Source organism: Callithrix jacchus, chromosome 5 (assembly GCF_049354715.1).
Source record: "Callithrix jacchus isolate 240 chromosome 5, calJac240_pri, whole genome shotgun sequence".
NCBI classification, from domain to species: Eukaryota; Metazoa; Chordata; class Mammalia; order Primates; family Cebidae; genus Callithrix; species Callithrix jacchus.
Window position 1 is genome coordinate 52,277,256 of NC_133506.1, and position 16,692 is coordinate 52,293,947.

A 16,692-nucleotide genomic window follows, 5' to 3' on the forward strand; every position below is an offset into this window, starting at 1 on the left:
TCCCCACTGGCTAAGCCCCTTGCTTCAATGCCAGTTTTATAATCCTTAATTCATAATTCTCTACCAAATGCCCAGGGATTCCTGACTTAACGTTGGCATTGGATGTTATTAAGTAGCTTAAACTCTGCCAACCCAATACTTTGCTCTTGGCACCTCATCCTTGGCCACTAAACATTCCCATTAAGTTGGATTTATCTGGTTGACATGACAAGATCACAATTGCTTTGCTTTAGAGCAGTGAAAAGAGATCTTAGGTTGACGGTTATTTCCCAATCAAGGCTTGAAATGTTGAGTGTTCAGAGGAAGTTATGGGGGCAAAGGGCTGAAGGAAAAAGGGCTGTTGTGTTATCAGTATCTGAACTTGCTTTTGGACTAGAGTCTGGCTTTTGTAGGAGCTGTGCTGAGTTGCAACGCAGACAACGTTCTGGAAATGCTCCAAAGTCAACCAAGGACTGAAGTGAGTCACAAGCAGTGCTTCTTACTTTCATGGTTCTTCTTTCTCCTCATCCCCACTGGGAGTCTTGGGACTGCACTCAGCTCCTTGGGTCTGGTGCACCGTGATGAGTTTTTCTTCCCAACACCTGAGCTGATGCTGTGGCCAAAAATCAGTTCCCCTCAAGAGGATCCTATTAACATTAGCTCCCTTGCGGATTTTCCCTGATGCTCTTGCTTACTTGTAAAAGAAGGGTTCTGTGCTCTTTGGCATTAGGTTGGCACACCCTCGCTTCTCGTGGCCCAGGGTGGGTTTTGTTTCAAGCCCCATGTTATCGAGGACCACCTTCCCTTTCCCACTGCCCTGTGCTTCTGTGGCACACTGGCTGAAGGCACATGGTACCACTGATGTCTTGGCCCTCTGACAGAAGAAGAAATGCTTCCCTTTTTTTCCTTTTTCCTGGTTGCACTGAAAGAAACCCCATCAGGTGTCTGAAGGTATTTGCTGCCTAGAATTCCACTGATGGGAGAGACTGTCGGCAGGATTACCCATGTGTTGACCGGATACTTGGCTATCTGGATACCTGGCACTTGGAAGGTGCCCTCGGGTCCTGCAGATAGGGCACCTATGGGGCAGAGAGGGTGTTTTTTTCTCCTTTTTTTTTTTTTTTTGGGTTTTGTTTTGATAGGGAGTCTTGCTCTGTTACGCAGGCTGGAGTGGTGCAATCTCCACCTCACTGCAACCTCCGCCTCCTGGGTTCAAGTGATTTTCCTGCCTCAGCTGCCACAGGTGTGAGTTGCCATGCCCAGCTAATTTTTGTATTTTTAGTAGAGATGGGGTTTTACCATGTTGGCCAGGCTGGTCTTGAACTCCTGACCTCAGGTGATCTACCTGCTTCAGCCTCCCAAAAGTGCTGAGATTACAGGAATGAGCCACCACACCTGGTAAGGGTGTTTTCTTTTCTTTCTTTCTTTTTTTTTTTTTTTAAAGATGGGGTTTCACCATGTTGGCCAAGATGGTCTCAATCTCTCCGCCTTGTGATCCGCTGGGATTACAGGCATGGGTGTTTTCAATAGCAGTTCTTGATTGTCTTATCTTCCATGTGTGCACAATTTAAGTTGTGGGTTAGAAAAAGGATGACTGGTCTGTTTCTCATTTGAAATGATTCCATATAATGGCCGTCATTCTTTTATTTCTTGGGGTCTAGTGTCAGGGTAAGCTCTGAGACCTAAGGTTCCTATATTTGAATGTTAAAAGACAAAACAAGGTAGGGTCATGGGTGGGTGAGAAACAAAGAGAAACTTCTGATGACTTGGCAGTGGTTGGGTTTCTGGAGCCCATCTAAGTTTCTGGGGAAATGTTAGTTGCTGTGTGTTACTAAGGAGGTTGCTGTTACTTCTGACGACTTCTGAGTATTTTTCAGTTTTTTTCTTTGCAGGTTGGTAGGGGGGGTATCATGAAGTGACAGTTTAATTTGCCTTCCTTTTTTTTTTTTTTTTTGAGATGGAGTTTCGCTCTTGTTACCCAGACTGGAGTGCAATGGCGTGATCTCGGCTCACCGCAACCTCCACCTCCTGGGTTCAAGCAATTCTCCTGCCTCAGCCTCCCGAGTAGCTGGGACTACAGGCGTGTGCCACTATGCCCAGCTAATTTTTATATTTTTAGTAGAGACGGGGTTTCACCATGTTGACCAGGATGGTCTCGATTTCTTGACCTTGTGATCCACCCGCCTCAGCCTCCCAAAGTGCTGGGATTATAGGCGTGAGCCACTGTGCCCAGCCTAATTTGCCTTCCTTAACAAGTAGGTAAAGACCTTGGAAGTAGCTGCTACTGCCACAAAGGGGAAGGACAGCCCTGAGATTCTTTTTCTCGAGTTTGACAGGTGATGATGGAGTGTAGCCGGGACCCTTAACAAAGTCTTCCCTGGCCAGTTGAACTCAATGGGCAGTATGAGTTTTCCCCTTGGTTGGAGATAAAAGGAAGGCTTGCTCTTGGCATTTTAATGCTGCGATGCTTGGATATGCTCATCCCAGGAGTAGATCTTGCTCTTCTTGGATGATAGTAGTAATGTTTGTTTTTTTTTTCTTTCCAAGAAAAAGTTTCACCTTTGTTGCCCAAGCTGGAGTGCAATGGCACAATCTGAGCTCACTGCAACCTCCGCCTCCCGGGTTCAAGTGATTCTCATACCTCAGCCTCCCAAATAGCTGGGATTACAGACATGGGCTGCCATGCCCAGCTAATTTTTGTATTTTTAGTAGAGACAGGGTTTCACCATATTGGTCAGGCCAGTCTCAAACTCCTGACCTCAGGTGGTCTGCCCTCCTTGGCCTCCCGAAGTGTTGGAATTACAGGTGTGAGCCACTGTGCCTAGCTGATAATGGTAATTGTTGACTTACCTTTTTTTAGATCTCAGTATACTTTGGGTTTCTCTTCTAGTTGACAGTTCTCATTTGCTTTTCTGAAATCTGCAGGTCACCACCCTGGGAGGCTTGATGACGCCTGGAGCCATCAAAACCGAACCCCTCCCAGATTTGCCAATACAGACTGCCATCATGCCCAAGGTCCATATTGATGCAACGCAGATCATAGCTTGAAAGTCGCTGTGCACTAGTAGCATGGAACATGATCTTCTGCAGAAACAAACTTGACCTTAGGCTTTTAAAAAAACAACTCTTACATTAGAGCCCATAGTTTCATGGAATGCTCAATTATTTTTGGCACAGACATAAACACTGTAATTTCTTGGCTTCTTTTGGATAACATCTAGATGGGAGAAATGGGTAGAAGGAAAGTGTGGAAAACAAAGAATTGAAAGGCATAATTCCAGGGTCCTGTCCAAGGAATGTTTACAAGGTCAAATCTGTGTGTGTGTGTGTGTGTGTGTGTGTGTGCACGTGCACGTGTGTAAGACATATGAAGTGTTACTGTGGCTTCTCAACATTCCAGGAAGCACTTGGCCTTCAGGAGTGACCCTCCCAAAGAGAATGTGAACGTGGGTAAGTTGAAGAGGACACGTTGGCATCTGGCCCTTGTTGAGGCTGGAAAGCACTTGGGACTCCATAGTTGCTGTGGGTTGAATGGTGTCCCCAAAAGATTTGTTCAAATCCTAATTCCCAGTACCTCAGAGTGTGACCTTATTTGGAAATAGGATTGGTGAAGGTAATTAAGACTAGGTCATACTGGAGTAGCATAGGTTTTATCCAGTAAGACTTGCGTTCATATGAGAAGATAATAAGAGGCCGGGCTCAGCGGCTCACGCCGGTAATCCCAGCACTTTGGGAGGCCAAGGCGGACAGATCACCTGAGGTCAGGAGTTCAAGACATGCCTGGCCAACATGCTAAAACCCCATCTCTACTAAAAATAAGAAAATTAGCCAGGCATGGTGGTGCACACCTGTAATCCCGGCTACTTGGGAGGCTGAGGCAGGAGAATCGCTTGAATCCGGGAGGCTGAGTTTGCGGTGAGTGGAGATTGCGCCACTGCACTCCAGCCTGGGTGACAAGTGAAACTCCATCTAAAAACAAAAAAAGAAAGATGCTAAAAGGAGGAAGTGGGTATTCCATGTCCTGGTACCTCTGGCTGCAGGGGGAAGGAAGGAGAGCTATTTCTTGCCATCTTCCTGTGCTGTCTTTGATAGTTCTCTCCCAGGGACAAATCTTTCCCTCAGTATTTGATGTGATGGGATGTTTGTGGCCACTGTGACATGGGGATCAGCTGTTAGACTAGGTCCTGCACATCAAGATTCACACTCCATGTGGCTCGTGGTCGTTAAGGAACCTGCTTCCTTAGGGAAGATGAGGATTTGAGGTAACAATAGTGATAAGTCGTCATCATTATCATCATACCATAATAGCTTCCATCGACAGAGAATTTACTACATGTCAACAGTTTTGTTTTTATTTTTTGGAAAAAAAATTGTAGGTATTACTGGCTGGACATGGCGGCTTACACCTGTAATCCCAGCACTTTGGGAGGCTGAGGTGGAGTTGAAGTCTCCTTGCTTGAGCCTAGGAGTTTGAGACCAGCCAGGGCAACATAACAAGACCCCGTCTTTACAAAAAATAAAAAAATTAGCTAGGTATGGTGGTACTTGCCTATAGTGCCAGCTACTTCGGAGGCTGAGGTGGGAGGATGGCTTGAGCCTGGGCGTTTGAAGTTATAGTGGGTTATGATCATGCCACTGCATTCCAGCTTATGTGACAGAGATTGACCCTGTCTCTAAAATAAATAAAAAGTAAAAATTGTAGATGTGTTCTCAGGGCTTTAAACTCACAAGGAAGCAGTGAGAAGTCTTCCTCTGGCCACTGCCCCTATGTCCTAGCTTGTTCTCCAGAGGCAACCACTGTTTTTGGTTCCTTGAGTCTTCTCAGAGACATTTTAGGGAAAGGTAACAACATGTTTTTCTTTTCTTTTTTTTCACAAATGGTAGCGTATTGTATTCATTTTACACTTTTTTTTTTTTTTTTGAGACAGGGTCTTGCTCTGTTGCCCAGACTGGCATGCAGTGGTGCAGTCTGCTCACTACAACCTCTGCCTACAAGGCTCAAATGATCCTCGGACCTCAGCCTCCTGAGAATCTGGGACTCAGAAGCTGGGACTTGGGCAGGTGCTAACTGCTTTATTTTTTGTAGAGATGTTGCCCAGGCTGTTCTTGAACTCCTGAGCTCATAGCCTCCCAAAGTGCTGGGATTAAAGGCATGAGACACCGTGTCTGGCCTACACTATGCTTTTTTACTTAATGTATTTTTAAAAATCATTTTATGAGCTTTAAAAAAGTTGGTAATGGCAGGCGCGGTGGCTTACACCTGTAATTCTAGCACTTTGGGAGGCAGAGGCGAGCAGATTGCCTGAGCTTGGGAGTTCAAGACCAGCCTGGGCAATGTGTAGACACTGTGTCTCTACTGAAATACAAAAAATTAGCCGAGTGTGGAGGCAGGTCCCTGTAGTCAGTCCCAGCTAGTTGGGAGGCTGAAGCAGGAGAATCACTTGAATCCGGAAGGTGGAGGTTGCAGTGAATCGAGATCGCACCACTGCCCTCCAGCCTGAGCAAAAGAACAAGACTCTTAATAAAACCCCCCAAGAAACGTAGTAATAATAGGTTTGATTTATTAAGGGTTTACTATCTGCTAGGCATTGTGGCACTTTAGTGGGTTATGTTGTAAACCTGATCTGTAGTGATGTGTATTGTATACATAGTGATATGTACTGTATATGTCATATACTATATATACATACACTGAGAGATGTTATTTATGTGATGTGCACTGTATACATGACACAATGATACGGACAGTACAGAGGAGATGCTTTCATTTGTCGTGCTTATTAACTGCACCCTCCGTGGACATTCTTCCTTCCAGTTGGCCCATTGTCAGTCCCTTGCTCATCCATCCACTCTTTCTACACAAGACCAGTCTCTAAGAAAAAGGTATTTTTATTTATTTGTTTGTTTTCTTTGTCCACCTAACCAGTGTGCTAAAAGAAAAATATTTTTTAAAAAATTAGCCAGGCTGAGTGCAGTGGCTCACGCCTGTTATCCCAGCACTTGGGGGGCTGAGGTGAGGGGGTCACCTGAGCCCAGGGTTGAACACCAGCCCAAGCAACATGGGGAAACCCCATCTCTACCAAAAATAGAAAAATGAGCTGGGTGTGGTGGTGAACGCCTGTAATCCCAGCTACTCAGGAGACTGAGGCAGGAGGATTGCTTGAACCCAGGAGGTGGAGATTGCAGTGAGCTGAGATCATGTCACTAGACTCCAGTCTGGGCGACAGAGCAAGACCATGTCTCAAAAAAAAGAAGAAATAATTAGTTGTGTGTGATGGGGCATGACTACTGTAGCCCCAGCTACTCAGGAGCTGAAGTGGAAGGATCACTTCAGCCCAGGAGTTGGAGGCTGCAGTGAGTTATGATCACCCCACTGTACTCTAGCCTGGGCAACAGAGCAAGACTATCTCTAAAAATAAAAAATTTAAAAAAGAGGCCAGGCACAGCAGCTCATGCCTATAATCCCAGCGCTTTGGGAGGCCAAGGCGGGTAGATCACCTGAGGTCAATAGTTCGAGACTAGCCTGGCCAACATGGTGAAATCCCGTATCTACTAAAAATACAAAATTATCCGGGTGTGGTGGTGCGTGCCTGTAATTCCAGCTTCTCAGGAGGCTGAGGAAGGGGAATCGCTTAAATCCAGGAGGCAGGGGTTGTGGTGACCCAAGATCGCACCACTGCACTCTAGCCTGGGCAACAGAGCAAGACTTCGTCTCAAAAAAGGCTGGGTGCAGTGGCTCACCTCTGTAATCTCAGCACTTTGGAAGGCTGAGGTGGGTAGATAACGAGGTCAGGAGTTCAAGAACAGCCTGGCCAAGATGGTGAAACCCCGTCTCTACTAATAATACAAACATTAGCTGGATGTGGTGGTGAGCGCCTGTAATCCCAGCTACTCAGGAGGCTGAGGCACTGGAACCTGAGAGGCGGATGTTGCAGTGAGCTGAGATCGCACCACTGCATGCCAGCCTGGGTGACAGAGCGAGACTCTGTCTTTAAAAAAAAAAGTATACATTTTGTCTTGTTTTGAGACGGAGTCTCACTGCAGCACTCAGAATGGCATTTTGTGATGTGGTCACAGCTCACTGCAGTCTTGACCTCTCGGGCTCAAGTAATCCTCCTGCTTCAGCCTCCTGAGACTACACCTGGCTAGTTGATTTTTTTTTGTAGAGGTGTTATCTCCCTGTTTTGCCCAGGTTGGTCTCAAACTCTTGAGCTCAAGGGATCCTCCCACCCTGGCCTCCCCAAGTGCTGGGATTACAGGTGTGAGCAATCACGCCCAGCCACAATTTAGTGTTCTGTGAAACCATCAGCACAGTTAACATAATGGACATACCCATTGCCCCCAAACCTGGTTCCCTTGTGTTCTTGTATCAGCCTTCCCTTCCACCCCTCCTCACAACTCTACCCCGAGCCAACTCCTAACCTGCTTCCTGCCACGTTAGATTCGTTTGCATTTCCAGAATGTACATAAATAGAAGCGTGCAGTATGCATTCTTTTTATTCTGTCTGGCTGCTTTCACTCAGCACAGGGCAGTGGAGCCTCTCCATGCTGTTGCTTGCATCTGAAGTTTGTTCTTTGTATTGGCGAGCACTGCCCCGTTGTACAGCTATGCCACACTTTGTTTATCTAATCCCCAGTTGATAGACATTTGGGTTGTCTCCAATTGTCTTTTACAAATACAGCTGCTGAGAATTCCTGTGTGCCTCTCTGTGTAGACATGTGCTTGCTTTCTTTTTTTCTTTTTTTTTGTGTCTCTGTCACCCAAGCTGGAGTGTAGTGGTACAATCTTGGCTCACTGCAACCTCCACCTCCTAGGTCCAAGTGATTCTCCTGTCTCAACCTCCTGAGTAGCTGGGATTACAGGTGCCCACCATCATGCCCAGCTACTTTTTGTATTTTTAGTAGAGATGGGGTTTTACCAGGTTGGCCAGGCTGGTCTAGAACTCCTGACCTCAATGATCCACCTGCCTCGGCCTCCCAAGTGCTGAGATTACAGGTAAGCCACTACACCCTGCCTTTTTTTCCCCCCCTTTTTGAGACAGGGCCTCCCTCTGCCACCCAGGCTGGAATCCAGTGATGTGATGATGGCTCACTGTAGCCTCTCCCTCCTGGGCTCAAGCAGTCTTCCCACCTCAGCTCCTGAGTAGCTGGGACTACAGGTGTGCCCCACCATGCCTGGAATTTTTATTTTTAAAATTTTATTTATTTATTTATTTAGATGGAGTTTCACTCTCGTTACCCAGACTGGAGTGCAATGGCACGATCTCGGCTCACCGCAACCTCCGCCTCCTGGGTTCAGGCAATTCTCCTGCCTCAGCATCCTGAGTAGCTGGTATTACAGGCACGTGCCACTATGCCCAGCTAATTTTTTGTATTTTTAGTAGAGATGGGGTTTCACCATGTTGACCAGGATGGTCTCGATCTCTTGACCTCGTGATCCACCCGCCTCGGCCTCCCAAAGTGCTGGGATTACAGGCTTAAGCCACCGCGCCTGGCCGGAATGTTTATTTTTATAGAGAAAGGGTCTCATTATGTTGCCTCAGCTGGTCTTGAACTTCTGGTCTCAAGGGATCCTTCTGACTCAGCCTCCCAAAGGATTGGGATTATAGGCGTGAGCCACCACACCCAGCATTCTTTCCTTTCTTCTAGGGAAATACCTCAGAGTAGGATGGTGGAGTCGAATGTTCTGTGGTTGCCATTTTTACCTCCTGCTTTTTTTTCCACACGTGCAGCTTGGGGTTGGGGATGGGGAAATTGAAAAGGAGTAGTTGGATTATCATCTTCCTTTCTCCACAGTCTGAAATTCATCTTGTTACCGTGGGGATTTTGATGTGGTTCTGGATCCTGGGAATCAGCCTCTTCTCATTCCTAGCCAGGTTGAGGTTGATGAGAATCAACTTTCGTTTTTCCCCCTGAGACAGAGTCTTACTCTGCAGTGATCTTGGCTCACTGCAACCTCTGCCTTCGGGTTCGAGCAATTCTCCTGCCTCAGCCTCCCAAGTAGCTGGGACTGTGGTGTGCACCACCACACCCAGCTAATTTTTTATTTTTAGTAGAGATGGGGATTTACCACGTTGGCCAGAAGGGCCTTCATCTCTGGACCTTGTGATCCACCCACCTCAGCCTCACAAAGTGCTGGGATTACAGGCATGAGCCACTGTGCCTGGCCAAGACTCTGTTTCAAAAAAAAAAACAAAAAGAACACAACATATATATATTTGAGGCTTTTAGAGACTTGGTGGTCTAGTACAACCTTAGACCATGTCAAAAAAATGTTCATGGCTGTGTCTGATAAAACTTTCTCCACAGATGCTAAGAATTAAATTTCATATAATTTTCACCTATCAAAATACTTTTTCAATGTTTTTTCAACCATTAAAAATTGTATTATGCCTTTAAATCCAAGCACGTTGGGAGGCCAAGGTAGGACGATCATTTGAGCCCAGGAGGTCAAGACCAGCCTGGACAACACAGTGAGACCTCATCTACAAAAAATAAACAAAATAAGCTGGGTATGGTGGTACATGCCTATAGTCTCAGCTACTTTGGAGGCTGAGGAGGGGGCTCACTTGTGCTCAGGAGTGCGAGGCTGGAGTAAGCTATGATCACACCACTGTACTCCAGCCTGAGCGACAGAGCGAGACCCTGACTTTTAAAAAAGGAATAAAATAGCTTTGTGCATGGCAGTATCATAGCCAATGAGGTTTATTGAAGGTGCAATTACTGCTAACTGAAAACTTTCCCCCCAATACCCCGCCATGACGACTTGAAATATAGTCGGCATTGGCAATTTTTGGCAGTCTCTATGGGGACTGAATTTAAAAAAAAAAAAGAAAAAAGTAAAAACCATTCTCAGCTTGTGAGCTGAGGTTTGCCAACCCCTGCTCTAAGTTACTACTGGTTAATGAGACAATAAAAAACCTGCCCCATGGTGAGACCACAGGTTAAAAACATTTTTGGCAGGGAGAGGGGGATATCTGAATCTCGGCAGAGCATGCTGTGAAAATAACTCACACAGTCTCATCCACAGACAGGTGGCAGATCAAGTTTTCTGACCCCTGGCCTGAAGCACTACTTGGCATAGAGCAGTTGCTAAGTAATTAATAAAATGATTGCAAGAATACATGAAATTCGAGCATCATAGGAAATGCTAGTCCCATTTTAGGTGTGAGTACAAAAGCTTAGAGCTGCAAAGGGACTTAGGATCTTGACCATTCCCAAGTCAGACGCGGCTGAGTTTGAGGGATGAGGTTGAGCGCTCACCTTCCTCTCCAGGCAGCGAAGCTGGCCATCACTTCCTGGCTGTGTGACCTTAGGCAAGTTTTTTTCACCTCTCTGAGCCAATTGCCTCGACTTGAGGATCTTAGTTATGCCCTGTAAGTATGTTGGGAAGACATGAGACAGTAGTGACCACAGAGCATGCTGCATCTGGCCAACCTCTGGTGGATGCCCTGCACATAGCAGCTGCTAGCATGATTAACCCCTCCCTTGCCAGAAGGATTTGCAGGGTGTCGGAAATTTTTGTGCCTTAAATGTCTCAGGAAACTGGCAATTGGGGTGGGAGCTGGCCTTGCTCTTATTTAGTGCTAGTGCCCTGCCCACCTTTTTCAGCATCTGTCCCGAGTTAGGATACCTCACCAGCATCCTCTCTACCAGTAGCTGCGGTTTACTCTAATGCACCGGGGTCAGCTTCAGCCTGTGAGTTCCCCCTCCCTCCCTCAGCCTTGCAATGACATGGTTGGAGGCCATTATTTTACAGGAAACTCTTAGAACTTACAGAATCTTTTACAAGGCAAATCGATGCCCAATTGAAGGATCCTGTAGGTGCTAAGGTTTCAAATTTGGGACTTACCTCCTGAGCATTCACTGAGTATTTCATTAATAATCACCTGGTGAGGGCTTGTTTTAAGTCACCCAGGCTTCTAGGCTGGTCAGTGGAATAGCAGATAAGCATCCAAGAAGCTCCCCAGACCTGAAGCTGAAGACATCAGGCAGGAGGGAAGTTTCTAGCACGCTTAGCACCACGATGCAAGTAAAATGAGGACTTGGGATGGAGAGACAGTGGTGGAAGAGATGGCAGGGAGTCCCTTAGCGAGAGTGGTCTGTGAAGGCTTCTCAAAAGAGGGGGCATTTCTTTTTTCTTTTCTTTCTTTTTTTGAGATGGAGTTTCACTCTTGTTGCCCAGGCTGGAGTGCAATGGTGTGATCTCGGCTCACTGAAACCTCTGCCTCCTGGGTTCAAGTGATTCTCCCGCCTCGGCCTCCTGAGTAGCTGGAATTACAGGCATGTGCTACCAGGCCCTGATAATTTTGTATTAGCAGAGATGGGCTTTCTCCATGTTGGTCAGGCTGGTCTCGAACTCCCGACCTCAGGTGATCCACCCACCTTGGCCTTCCAAAGTGCTGGGATTACAGGCGTAAGCCACTGTGCCAGGCTAAGGGGCCATTTCTTTGAGCCCTGAATAATGGGAGTGAGTCAGCCCCAAGTGGCCCAGGTGGGAAGGAGCTCAGGAATAGAGACAAGGCCAGAGTGACAGCAAAGCATGAGAGGTGGGGAAGCCCAGGAGACATGATGTGCTCAGAGTCAACGAATGAAGCTTGGATTTTATTCCAATTGCAGTTTGGTTTTAAGCAAGGAAAAAAATGAAGTCTACATTGACTTTTAAACAGACAATTCCCGCTGCTGTGTGAGAAACAGGTTAGTGTGGAGGCAGGGAGGCCAGTTACGAGGCTGCAGCAGTGATCCGAGGAGACGGGGTTTCACTATGTTGGCTAGGCTGGTCTTAAACTCCTGACCTCGTGATACTGCTGGAGTGGCAGAGGGGAGTTGGGGAGCGGGATGCTGGTGTGTTTTGCTGATGAACCTGTTGGGACTTGGCTGCCAGGTGGATGGGAGACACCTCGAGCACTTTTCAAGCAGTTGTAAACTATATATAGTAGCTTCTGGAACTCATCAGCTCTCCTGGGACTTGGTGATGACAGAGGGAGAGCTGGCCAATATATGTTACTTCAGTCAGAATGGCCAGCCAGCCTCCTGGGTCAAATGCTTTGCAGGAAGATTGGGTGGGGCCGATGGATTTCTTCTAAAATGAAGATGGCGATAATGGCAGCAAGTGACTGTGTCATTATTCTGTTCACAGGCCCCAGTCCTCATTCACCTCTTTCTCTTTCATCTCTCCTTGGGAGAAGGGTGGGGGTTGGGGGTGGGGCAGTTTATCCACAGGTTGGTCCAGTGGTTCCTATTTCATGAACCAGTAGGAAGTCAACCTTTGAGCCTGAGGGCTCTGAGAGAGGGTAGGATTTCCCCTAGATGACATTTGGCAATGCCATAATATTGTGTGTTGGGGTGTGGGGCTTGGGGGCTGCAACTATTGTGTAACGGGGAGATGCTACTCATCCACCCATGCAGAAGACATTGCCCCACAAAGAATTATCCAACCCCAAATGTCACCGGTCCAGAGGTTGAGAAATGCTGTCACAAATATAGAAAAAAATCTGGAGGCTTTTTTGTTGTTGTTGAGACAGAGTCTCACTCTGTCACCCAAGGCTGGAGTGCAGTGGCACAATCTCAGCTCATTACAACCACTACCTCCCAGGTTCAAGTGATTCTTCTGCCTTAGCCACCCAAGTAGCTGGGATTACAGTTGTGCACTGCCATGCCCAGCTAATTTTTGTTTGTTTGTTTTGAGATGTAATCTCGCTCTGTCACCCAGGTTAGAATGCAGTGGTATGATGTTGGCTCACTGCAACCTCTGCCTCTGGGTTTAAGCGATTGATTCTCCTGCCTCAGTCTCCCGGGTAGCTGGGATTACAGGCACCTTCCACCACATCTGGCTAATGTTTGTAAACTTGCAGGAGTTCCTTTATTTCTTCCCTTTACTTTTCCAAATGGGAAATAGAAGGAGAAAGGGAAGGGCCTTGTGAGGCGAAAGGTGTGACAACCCCTGGCCCAGAGGCCCTTTCCATCCCTGTTCTTAGTCCACTTGGAGGGAACTGCCCCTACCCCACAGCACCCACCTGCACATGGGGGGCTTCATTCTCTCCTGTTTCTTTTCTTCTTTGGCCTAGGAATACTAATTTCCTGCAAGCAGACACTATTCTACTGCTAATGTCCATGAGTGATGTCCTCCCACAAGACAAAAAAATTCATCAACTATTTAGGAAAATTTTCAGGAAGGCAGAATTTTCTCAACTCCTCTTTAATTATAGCTTTCTTTATTTGTTACTGCTAATTGATTCTAGCTGATGGCAGAATGATTCCAGGTGTCACAATATCTTTTTAATTTTTTTACTTTTTAAAATGTTAATTTTTTTTTTTCTCAAGACAGTCTCACTCTGTCACCCAGGCTGGAGTGCAGTAGTGCAATCTCAGCTCACTGCAACCTCTGCCTCCTGGGTTCAAGCGCTTCTCATGCTTCAGCCTCCTGAGTTGCTGGGATTACAGGTAAGTACCATCACGCCTGGGTTATTTTTATATTTTTAGTAGAGACAGGGTTTCATCATGTTGGCCAGGCTGGTCTTGAACTCCTGAGCAAGAGGCAATCCTCCCGCCTCCGCCTCCCAAAGTGCTGGGATTACAGGAGTGAGCCACCGCTCCCGGCCACTCTCTTTATTTTTGACAAAAGTACTGCAGGTAACGTGCCTGTTTCTACTCAGAATATCTTTAGGAGGTTAGACAAGCACCCATGAAGAGACTTCCTCTGGGGAGGGGACTGTGGGACTGAGACTGGGGGTGGAGGGTAAGGGGTGCCAGGGAGGCTGACCTTCACTTTGTCTCTTTTACTTTTTAAAATTAAATCAAAAAATTTTTTAATAGATTTTGAGATGGGGTCCCACTATGTTGCCCAGGCTGGTCTCAAACTCTTGGATTCAAGCAATCCTCCCACCCTGGCCTCCCAAAGTGCTGGGATTAAACACAGGAACCACCATGACTGGACGACTCACTTTATATCATTTTGTCCAGTTTGAAGGGTTTTAACTGTGTGTGGTCAAAATGAAACCTGCTTTCGGCCAGGCGCAGTGGCTCACGCCTATAATCCCAGCACCTTGGGAGGCCGAGGCGGGTGGATCATGAGGTCAAGAGATCGAGACCATCCTGGTCAACAAGGTGAAACCCCGTCTCTACTAAGAATACAAAAAAAATTAGCTGGGCATGGTGGTGCGCACCTGTAGTCCCAGCTACTTGGGAGGCTGAGGCAGGAGAATTGCTTGAACCCAGAAGGCGGAGGTTGCGGTGAGCCGAGATCGTGCCATTGCACTCCAGTCTGGGTAACAAGAGCAAAACTCCGTCTCAAAAAAAAAAAGAAACCTGCTTTCAAACATAGAGAAACAAGATAGGGTCAAAACACTAAAAAATAACAACCAGTGCTATTACAAGAGAATCCACAGAAGAACAGAAAACATACCTGCATTATGTCATCTAATTCCCCCAGTAACCCTATTTCAGCCCATTTTACAGATGAGGCACTGGACGCTTGGCCAGAGATCAGTGAGTTGTTGAAGCTCACCCAGCTGGTGTAGGGCAGAGTCAGCTTCAAGAGTAGACCTGGCTACTCCCAGGGGCTGTGCTTAAACAGTGAGCTCAATGCCAGCCACATGCTATGATGCCAGCCATAAGCTCTGGTGCCCTTGAATGGAAGAGCCTCCATTCTTGAGCACTTGGTATATGCCAGTACCTTATGGGTAGACCCCCTAAGAGCAAAATTGCATTTCACAGTGTGGTGAACCCCACTGTGTCACCCTCATTCTGGGGCCCTGTTCGTGCCTGGTATGCATGAATGGGTCTGCTAGAGGAGCTGCTTGCTTTCTTTTTTTGAGACAGAGTCTATTACCCAGACAAGAGTACAGTGCAGTGGCTCAATCATAGTTCACTGCAGCCTTGACCACCCAGGCTCCAGTGATCCCCGCACCTCAGCCTCCTGAGTAATTGGGACCACACATGTGCATCACCATGCCTAATTTTTAATTTTTTTGTTGAGACGGGCTCTTGCTGGGTTGCCGAGGCTGGTCTTAACCTCCTAGGCTCAAGTGATCTGCCTGCCTCAGCCTCCCAAGGTGTCCTCGGGTTCTGATGAGTTTTGGGATGTTGGGATTACAGGCGTGAGCCAGCGCCTGGCTGAGGTGCTGCTTTCCATGGGTGTTCAGGGAGCCCTCTTCAGGAGGCAACACCTGGGCTGGTGGCTGAGCAGAGTCCCTGGTGCAGAGCTGGCGACAGAAGGGCTATCAAGGACAAGTTCAGGGACCAGAAGGCCTGGAGGCTGCGAGTAGGCTGGGATGGGGCTGGGGAGAGTTGGAGGTTTCCGGGCCCTAGAAAGGGACTGAAATTCTACTCTTGGTGTTATAGGAAGCCGCTGCAGAGTTACAAGCAGGGAGATACATGACTGGCTTTCTTATTTATTTACATTTATTATTTTTATTTTTTTTGAGACAGAGTCTCGTTCTGTCACCGAGGCTGGAGTGCAGTGGTGCAGTCTCAGCTCACTGCAACCTCTGTTGTGTGCCAGACGCTGTTCTGGGAGGGTGCTGAGGACACCACAGAAGGAGATTTGCCCTCATGCAGTTCATCCTGGTGAGGACCTAGACAGCTCACTTGATGTGTACAATGCACTGAGTGTTCCCGGGGTGAGCAGTGCTTTGGAGAAAAAATTAAAGGGCAGGAATGGGCATTTTGGGCACTTTGGAAAGTTGCATGGAGGGGAGGGGAGGGAGCAAGTGTAGAAGAAACAGAAGTCTAGGAAGAGGGTGCAAAGTGCAATGGGCTGGAGAGGGGGCTCTGCCCAGCAAATCGGAGGAACAGCTGGGACAGCTGAGGCTGCAAAGCAGGGACGGGAGGGCTGTGGGACCTTGCGGGCCCTTGGAAGATTGTCTGCTTTTTGCTCCAGATGAGGGTTGCCACAGCAGGGGTGATACCTGACATTTTCACCGGGATCACTGGCTACGGATCACTGTCTTGTACACTGACTGTAGGGGTCAAGGTCAGAAACTCAGGACAGTTGGAGGCTGGAGAAATCGTCAAAAAGAAGATGTGGTGAGCTGGTGTGCTGGGTTCAGTAGTTTTTCTCCCAAATTCATGTCCACCTGGGATCTCAGAATGTGACCTTGTTTCATCTTAGAGTTTTTGCAGATGTAACTGAAGATCTTGAGATGGAATTATTCATTTAGGACCCACCCTAAGCAACTGATATCCCACCCTAAGTAACTGATATCCTCATAAAAAGGGGAAGCCACAGAAAGCTCCACACAGAGAGGGAATGTGAAGACAGAGACAGAGGTGGCCGTGATGCCCAGAACCCCAGGAACCACCAAAAGCCAGAAGAGGCCCGGAGGGGTCCTCCCGCGGAGCCTTCAGTGGGGAGGCGGCCCTGTGCACACCTTTATTTCAGACCCCTCACCTCCAAAAGCCTGGGAGGAAAGGGTTCTGTTGTATTAAGCCATCAATTTTGTGATAATTTGTTGCAGCAACCCCAGGAAATGAATGCACTTGTGCTAATGCAAGAGTAGAGGAGAAGCTGAAATCTGGTCATAGTTGGGATATATTTTGTAGGTAAAGCCAAGAGGATTTGCTGATAAATAGGAATGAGAGAACAAGAAGGGTCCAGGTTGGCTTCAAGGTTTTTGCTCCAGGCATCTGGCAGGCTGACTGGGTATCAGAAGGGCTTTTTTTTTTAAAAAGGGGGGTTTCATCATGTTGGTCAGGCTGGTCTTGAACTTCTGA

At 47.3% G+C, this 16,692-nt stretch overlaps 1 non-coding gene across 1 annotated transcript; it reads left to right on the forward strand.

Moving 5' to 3' along the window:
- The first annotated feature begins 9,649 nt into the window (after positions 1-9,649).
- LOC118154158 (U4 spliceosomal RNA) lies at positions 9,650-9,791 on the forward strand. Its single transcript, XR_004744056.1, has one exon. It is a non-coding gene; the product is annotated as a U4 spliceosomal RNA (small nuclear RNA).
- Positions 9,792-16,692: the final 6,901 nt, after the last annotated feature.